The sequence below is a fragment of the Vombatus ursinus genome, unplaced genomic scaffold (assembly GCF_900497805.2).
Source record: "Vombatus ursinus unplaced genomic scaffold, bare-nosed wombat genome assembly UNPS02005459.1, whole genome shotgun sequence".
NCBI classification, from domain to species: domain Eukaryota; kingdom Metazoa; phylum Chordata; class Mammalia; order Diprotodontia; family Vombatidae; genus Vombatus; species Vombatus ursinus.
Genome location: NW_020945237.1, coordinates 9,577,390 through 9,586,804, shown reverse-complemented (window position 1 = coordinate 9,586,804; position 9,415 = coordinate 9,577,390).

The following is a 9,415-nucleotide window of genomic DNA, read 5'->3' as shown; positions in this document are numbered from 1 at the left end:
CCAGTATATTGCATCCATCTTCCACAGATGACAGATCTCAAGGTAGGGAGAATCTCTTTTTTTGTTATGGACTGCTTGGCAGTCTGGTAAAGCATATGGACTCCTTCTCAGAACAAAGTTTTTAAATAATTAAAGAAAATGCTAAATTTCACTTAGAGAGTAGTAAAAATAAAGATGTAAATTTTTTTCATCAATTTTTTTTAAGTCTGTCAATAAACATTTATTAAACCACTACTATGTGCTAGGCACTGTGCTAAGTGTTAAAGATTAAAAAAAAAGGTAGACTACAGTCCTTGCCCTTAAGGAACTCACCCCTGAAATCTAATCACGATCCCTAGGTTAAGAACATCTGTGTTAGATTAATAAGTTATGGTAGAAAAAGAGGGCATCAACTTCCCTCTATATGACTCAAAGCCATAACTAAATTGTCATTGGTATCAGTTCACAATGAAAAAACCAAATCAAAGCACACCACAAATATTTGTAGAATAAGGCATTGGGGAAGCTTTCAAACAGCTGTATCCTTGTACCCAGGTTTTTTTTTTTTCTTTTCTATTCTGTAATTTCTGCTCCCAAACAATAATTCTGAGCAGATCTGCTAAGGAGAAGTTATAGTCCAGTAATAGTTACTTGGGACTCAGCACATTCTGAAACATTCAAACCGTGCCAGGTAGCAGCCCCTGTCTTCTGTAGAATGATGAGGCTCTCCTTTGATCCTCTCTAAGCCTGTGTTTGTTACCATCTCAGAGAGCTTTGAACTTTCTTGCAGTGGGCACATGCCTCCTTTGGTCACGCCTCTCTCCTGTTTGGCTCTCTGCCAGTAAGAGACGGCTCAGGGACAAAAATGGGCTTTTTCCTCGAAAATATATGCTCTTACCTTATCTTCTGCTGTTGCTTGTGGGTCCTGGTCTGAGATCTCCTTTCTCAGGGCTTTTTTTTTTTTTTAAATCAAAACACTATTGATTGGGCACATCTGTAACTGCTCGGCTTTCAGCCCCAATTAAAGGATGAGCTTGCCTTCATGAAGGGTGATTGAGGAGAGAGAGAAAGCAACAGCTAGATTTGGACCCTGAATTCCTAGACTGGGTTATCTTGTCCCCTTTTCTGAACAATGCCCTTACTATCACAACATAGCCTTAGGAATAGAATCAAGTTTGACATTCATGAACTAATAAGCTTTCTCAGCTCAATCCCTACTCCAAGATTCAAAGCAAACAGAACAATGGAAAGCTAAAGCCACCTTAAAAGTTAAGCTAATGCTTTGAAAAAAAAAAAAAGAAAAAAGAGAAATCAGCCGTTTTACATTTGGAGATTTCTCTGTGTGAGAACTGTAGCTAACACGATTGTGTGCATATTTTCCTATCAATAATCATAATACCTTGCATTTTTACAGTACTTTAGACTTTTCTGGGTATACCACAAAGAGATGAGAATCTTTCAAAAGTAGGAGGCCCACACACTGGTCTGTGTTCATGTGGCTTGAGGGGTGAGGGATGAAATATCCTAAAGGGCACAAAAATCTAGCTAGAAATCATTACTGCTCAAAAAGATGGCCATCAATAAGAACTTAATTTGGGTTAACAGGCTCCTCCTTTAAGATTAAGATACCTTCTAGCAAGATGAAACTAATAGTTTTAATGGGTTATAAGCATAAATTATTTTAATCGAATAACCTCTTAACAAGTGGCTGAGACTTATCCCACCAAGGGCCAGGAGTTTTGATAATTGGAGTGAAGGAGAAAGAGGAGCAGGCCATATTGAATCGTGGCACACTTAGGAGAGGGGGCAAGGCTGAGTAGATCGTTTTAGCAGATATATTTGTATATCCAGAGACAAGCATGAGAACACAGTCTCTGGGGGCATAGAACAGAAGGTCCAAGAAGGGGCACAGAAAGGGTGATGAGAAGACTTCAAAGACAAACCTTGCCTAGCAGAACAGTAACCAATCATTTTGGTTTCCTTGAAATCAAAGGGTTTTTTTTGTCTGTTTTTTTGGCAGTTGGGGTTAAGCGACTTGCGCAGGGTCACACAGCTAATAAGTGTCAAGTGTTTGGTCTGAGGTTGGGTTTGAACTCAGGTCCTCTTGACTTTAGGGCTGGTACGCTCTCCACTGCGCCACCTAGCTGCCCCGAAATCAAAGTTTGATTCTATAAGTCTCTCCCCAGTTCTCCCATAAGGACCCTTTAGCTAGGGGATGCCTTTCAGTCATTTATATCTTAATATAAAGTGACTGGGTATTATAAGGACCTAGTAAATTTTTTGGCCTATCCTTAACTCTTCTGCTTCAGTCTCCATTCCCCTTTCAAGTTCCCCAAATCCTCCCTCCCAGTCCTTACCTGGAGCTCAGCTGTTTACTTCCCTCTTTAAGTTTGCATTCAGTCTCCATCTCCTCCCTGCCCCAGGAATCTGTAGTCTGAATCCTAAATGCCTCATGTCTCCTAGATATTTGTCCTGTTTCAGAAAACTCTTCCAGGTGAGTTTGGCTCTAGGGCTCTTGGGATTGAATATCAGTGCCCTGACTCTTAGGTCTCAGTTCCGGGCATTGAAGCCTGTGAATAAGAGATAGTATTTGTATTCTTAGTGACTAGGAGTGCTTGGTACACAGTTGGTGTTTGATAAGTGCCTGTTGATTGATTGATCGAAAGGTATGTTTTAGAACTCAGTTGTTTCTAAGCCTTACTGCCCTTCTCCTGAGGCTGGAGCCTCTCTCCCTTTGATCTGTCATGAGTGATAAAAGAGCTGGCTACTCTCTAATATGTGGTTACCAGTCAGTATTCATATATGACTGAAACATTATCTTCTCAAGGGATAGTGTCCAGGTCCAAACAACAAAAGCTAAGGCTGCGGTAGAGGGGAAAGAGTGCTGGATTTATTGTCAGAGGTATGTATTATTTTTCAATATATGTAAATTGTTTAATAAAGGCTTGCTGACTTGATTAATAAAATAATAATTTATATAAAAACATTACTATATTCAGTGAAGTGTTTTGGTCTTTCATTTCGATTGATACTAATAGTGCAACTATCATCTCATGAGAGGTCTATGTAAATTTTTTGAAAATCCATTCCCCTTTAGTCTCAAGAGCAAGAGACCCTCTTTGACCTCCTGGAAAAAAGAGTTTTCCCATATCCCTTCCCCTATAGTAATTACTTCTATCTTCTACTTCTGTGGAGTCTCTGGAAAAACACTGCTAGATGAGAATTCTTCTAATTGGTCGAAGGCCTTGGCTCCCCTACTATGATGGAAACATAGACTTCCAAGAGATTCAAGTGTGTGTTCTCTAACAAAAGAAGTGAAAATTATTTGTACTGTTTATATATACAAACACACATCCACTAACAAATGTATACAATCAAGGCAGTCTCTAAACAATGTCTTACAACTGATAAATATTCACCAATACTCAGATTATCTAGAAGTCAGACTTTAGACAACCTCAATCAGTTCTGGGAATGACTAGCCCCCAAGTAAATTAAAAAAAAATTTTTTTTCTGAGCAGCAAATAGATGATTCAAAGCCTTGTAGGGAAGGAAAAGACATGCTTGGCCTTTCCTGCTCAGCAATTGTGTGTAAAACAAGGTAGCAAGCAGATTAGAAGCAAAGTTGTACCATAATCTATTATGAAGTGACAGTGAAAGGCTAACAGTATGGGGAGAAGACAAAATTGTGTTCAGTGCAGTGTGACTAAGGAATCGGGGAAATATCCGATGCAATTTTAAAAGAAGTCCATCAACAATGTTTAAAATACGCTGCAGCTTAATTAAGATGTGCCCCTTTATTTGGAAAGTTTGCTTGCCTTGTTTGCCAACGATGACAAAAAATGAGACATCTGTGCATCAACAAATTTTAATATTCATTGATACAGCCTCTCCCACAAGATTGTAAGTTCCTTGAGGGTTACAGTACCCCACACTTCTCCAAATCAACTGATTTTCTATTCCCATCCATTATTATACAGCAATGGCTTCTGTGAGTGTGGAGGGTAAGGATGAGGGCAGAAGTTGGGGAAAAAAAATAATGAGAATAATTACCTTTCTCTGCTACTTCTGGATTTGGAGGCAGGTACAGAGCTAGAGAGAAAAAATAGAAATAGCAGGTGGGATGGGATAGAAATTTACACCTACTCAGAGGTAGCAGTGAGGAAGTAAAGTGAGCCATGAGTAATTAAAGCCACCAAAAAAAGAAGCAGAAGCAGCAGCATACCTCCTCTACCTAATTCCAATGTCAAGCACTAATTAGGGGTGTTCCTTTTGTTATTGTTGTTGTTCAGTCTTTTTCAGTTGTACCCAAATCTTTGTGACCCCATTTGGGATTTTCTTGGTAAAGATACTGGAGTGGTTTGCCATTTCCATCTCCAGCTCATTTTACAGATGAGGAAAGTGAGGCAAAAAGGGTCAAGTGACTTGACCAGGGTCATACAGCTAGTAAGTATCTGAAGCCTGATTTGAACTCAAGAAGATGAATCTTCCTGACTCCAGGCTCAAACCTCTATATACTGCATTACTAGGACAATGATAATCGATGTGTTGGATATCATAGAACTGGTAGCGATAGAAGAATTATAGTGTTCTCAGAGCTTTCTACCTTGAACACAATTGGAGCCCAACAAATCATTGAAGACGACCACTCTATTAAGGGAAAGAGGATGAAAGATAAACCATGCAACTAGGAAAACTTAGTCATCAAAATTTTTGGAACAGATAACTGAGAGTGGGAGTAAAAGCCGAAGAACAACAGAGGGGGAAACATTTAATAAACTTACCCAAGTGTCAATCACCCACTACATTCATTGCAAGTTTTGTGAATCTTCATTAAACAAAAGAATATACTAATGGCATCAAACAGTTGACTCATGGTCTTTTGTGATTCCCTATTAGCTAACATATGGCTGTTGGGGGTTTTGGTGCTCAAGAGCTTCTGAATAACCATAATACAGAAAGCACCTTCCACAAGGGGTAATTTTCTCAAATTATCATTAGATTCAGGAAGTAGTTGAACTTCAAAAAATATTTTAAAGTCGTTTTAGAAGTCTTTTCCTATGGCTCCCTCAAATTACTTCATTTGGTAGTTATCACAAGACACCTAGCCATTCAGAGACCCTGTAACACTGATACTTCCAGCCTAATAAGTAAATATTAAAAATTCAAGACAAGGATATTGTCTTTAGTAACAAATACTATACTGCTTGAGCAGTCGTACTGCCCAGATCCACCTGGCACAAGATTTCAATTTCTTTTATTTTTGCATAATTCAGCCAGTCACTTTCTTCAGAGAATCGCAGAGTTCAAAACAATCTCAGAGTCCATCAAGTCCAAACCATACCTGAAAACGAATCACCTCTTGTTACTGTTGTTGTTCAGCCTTCGTTTTTGAAGAGGACCAATGACATCGCAGTGTTGGGGTCAGGGTACGGTGTGTTTAGTTGTGGCTGATCAGTCCAACACTAGTTCAGAAGGCTCTACCGCAGGTTGGGCACAAGTTAGAAGATTTGAGATGAAAATGTTTTTGAATTTGTGCAACTCAATGTTTCCTTCAGCGATTCTGCTTTGCTCATAGAGCACAGTGCCTTCTTTGATGTGGGCACACCATGCTGAGTGGTCCTGTCTCACAGTCTTTCATATCTCACAATCGATAGTGAAGTTCTTCAGAGAGACCTTGAGAGCATCCTTGAATCATTTCTGACTACCAGGTGAGTGCTTGCCTTGTGCAAGTTTTCTTTGGTAGAGTTTGAATACTTGTCATTTCAGCTCGAGAAAGGACTTCAGTGTCAGGTACCTTATCGTGCCAGGTGATCTTCAGAATCTTCCTAAGGCAATTCAGATAGAAGTGATTCAGTTTTCTGGCATGGTGCTAGTAGACTGTCCAGGTTTCATAGGCGTACAACGGTGAAGTCAGCACAATGGCTCTGTAGACCTTCAGTTTGGTATGCAGACTGATACATTATTTTGTCCCACACTTTTTTTTTGGAGTCTCCCAAATGCTGAGCTATCTCTGGCAATGCATGCAACAACCTCATCATCTATGTGAACATCCCTGGAAAGTATACTGCCATGGTAAGTGTCTCTACAGCATTCAAAATTTCTTCATTTACTTCCACCAATGGTTCCAAGTATGGATGGTTGTGGAGCTGGCTGGTGGAGGACCTCTGTAGAATCACCTCTACGACATAACCAACAGGTGATCTTCCAGCCTTTCTCTAAAAATTTCTTGTGAAGGGGGAACCCACTATCTCCCAGACAACTGATTTCATTTTGACATTGTTCTAATTGTTAGGGAATGTTCTTGCTGCTTCTGTCCTCTGAAGCCAAGCAGAGTAAGTCCAATCCTATTTCACTCTAATAGACAGTTATTCCTCTCCACCACTCCTGCAAGCATTTTCTTCACTAGACTAATAATGACCCCTTCCTTTAATTGGTCCTCAGATAGTATGATCTCCAGATACATCACCATCCTCTAGACGTTCATCAGCATATCCTAAAATGCAGCGCCTAAAACTGAGTATAATGCTACAATGAATCAGTCCACAAAGAGCAAGAAATTTTTGTGTACTGGGTGGGCACTTCGCTAAGTTCTGAGGTTACAAAGAAATGGGAATATAGTCTCAGCTCACAAAGAGTTTATGAAGGAAATGGCATGAAATATGAGATATATACAGAGTAGTTAGAAAATTGTCTCGAGAAGGCCCTGGTAGCTGGTGAAACCAGGAAAAGCCTCACTCTCCAAACCTGTGCTCATATTAGCAGGTCAGGGGACTAGGGATCAATAAATATTTTCCCCTCAGGGTTCAGTGAACAACTCCAAGAAGCTAGGGTCTCTAGTACTGTTACTCATGAGTCTCCACTGGTGTTCTTTAGATTGATTATCAGCCAAAGTTAATTACCTTTTAAAAAGGGTATTTACTAAGCAGATATAGCATGGATAATTATTACAAAAATATTTCCCTAAATGGAGGGACACACCTTGCATATAAAATTCCTGGGAAGAGTGGGCTCAGCCTTAGAGAGCACATATGACCAAAGGGTAAATTCACAGCTCCTAGTTACTGGGAATTCTTTTTTTTCCTTTATGGAATTCTCATCAAGTTCCCTTTAGGTGTAGCTCTCTTCTAGGTTTGAAGGGCTGGTACCTTTTTAGAGTCCTGAAACTGCCTTTCTTTGCTGTATCCAACTTTTTCACTGTATCTAGTTTGTTTTCTGTGTTTCTCTTTGCTCTTGATTTGAATATTGCCATGAACTACTGCTGTTCCAGGGGCCCTGCAACTAGCTTTGGTAGATACTGCTGCTAAAATGGATGGTAACTCCAGATCTTCCAGCCTTTCAAAATTCTCAAGGTTGTTGCCTGGTCAATAGGTTTGGAAAGAGAGGAGGGAGAGAGAAAAGAGAAGAATGAAGAGAGGATAGAAGAGGGAGAAAGGAGAAAGAAGAAGGAGGAAAGAGATGAGAGGAGAGAGGAGGGAGGGAATTTGTGATTCTAAATTGGCTTGTTTTGTTATATCATCATTCCATGGGGAATGATTTATTGGCTTTGATCAGTTAAAAAATATTTCCCGTGTCATTTCATCTGCTTTCATCCAAAGACCTAAAGCCCCTCTCATCCTTTCAAATTGATTAAGGATGTATTCAAATTTAGTTTACTTTTGATAAATTGATTCATCCAAGATGTCTGGACCTTCTATGATTACATTAACATTAGTTTGATCAAAGCAAAGTAGGACATGAGTATCAATTTCCTTGTCCTGAACACTATGAATCCCTTAATATAGATCAATATGAAAAATAGCTTTTTCAATTGCCCTAATATGCTATTGATTCATATTGCATTTGAAGTCCACTAACCTCCAGCCTCCCCCAGATCTCTTCTCAGATGAACTACTATTTAGTCACACTTTCCCTTCTTGGACACAGCAAAACTGAATTTTCAGACTCAAATGCAGGACTTCACATTTCCCTCCATTGAATTTCATCCTGTTAGAAGTAGTTCAGCATTCTAGTCTGAAATATGATGATGTAATATTCAGAAATATAATCTGAAAAAATAATATCAAATCTCTCTTAGCTTTGTACTACCTTCAAATCTGAAAAGCATGGCATCTATGCCTTTGTCAAATTCACTAATAAAAATGTGACAGTTTAGAGGCAAGTACCCATCCTTGGAGCACTCCATTAGAGACCCTTTTTCCAAGTTAATACCAGGTCAATAAAGACACCATCTTGTATCTGGTCACTCAAATAGCTTTAATCCACTTAACTGCACTATTATCCATCCTATCCATCGGAATAGCATAAGGGATTTTGACAAATGCTCTGCTGAAACATAGATAAACAACACTTAAAGCACTCCATTGATCTACTTGGTTAAATCTGGTTGAAAAAGGAAAATTGGTTAGCTTGGCTTGATCTTTTCTTGATAAAGTCATGCTGGCTTTTTGCGATTATTGATTCCTTTTTTAAATGGATATTCACCATTCCTTTAATAATACATTCAAGGATTTTGGCATGAATTAGAGCCAAGCTCACTGGGCTATAGTTAAGAGTCCATTTTCCTCCCTTTTTTGAAAACCAGCTTACCCTTTCACAAATTTTATGATATCTTTCCCATTTTTTCACTACCTTTTAATGACTGATGATGGTGGTTCAGCAATCACATCTACAAGTTGCATCAGTACTTCAGGGAGTAGTTTACCTAGTGGCTTGAACTCATCAAGCAATGCTAGGTCTGCCTTTACTATCTATCTGCTTAGCCTAGATTTCAATTCCATATTAGCCATTTTTGTTGCATCCTTTCTAGTCCAAAGATCAAGCCATTATCCTTGACAGAGAAAACCGAACCAAACTAAGAGTTGAGTAAGATCATAGATTATAGATTTGAAATTGAAAGTGATCACAACTAGTTCACCCTCATCATTTTATCAATGAGGAAAAGGAAATCTAGAGAGGTTACGTGACTTCCTCAATATTACATAAGGAGTAAGTGGCAGAAACAATAGTCGAACCCATTTTTCTTGTCTTTAGCATTTTTTGCCAGCCTCAGATCATTTTTTGCTTTGTTTCCCAGGACATCATTAATATAAGACTCTACACACTTTTGCATTCCTCCCCCATTACCTGCCTTCTTCTGTACATGGCTTTTTGAAATCTAAGTTGGCCTTTGAGTTTGCTCTGCATTTACATTTGTCTTTTTTTTTTTCTTAACACGGGCAGCTAGGTGGTTCAGTGGATAGAATGTCAGGCCTGAAGTCAGAAAGAGTCATCTTTATGAGTTCAAGTTTGGCCTCAGACACTTACTTGCTGTGTGACCCTGGACAAGTCATTTAATCCTGTTTGTCTCTGTTTCCTCATGTGGAAAATGAGCTGGAAAAGGAAATGGGAAATCACTGCACTATCTTAGCCAAGAAAACCCCAAACAGGGTCATGG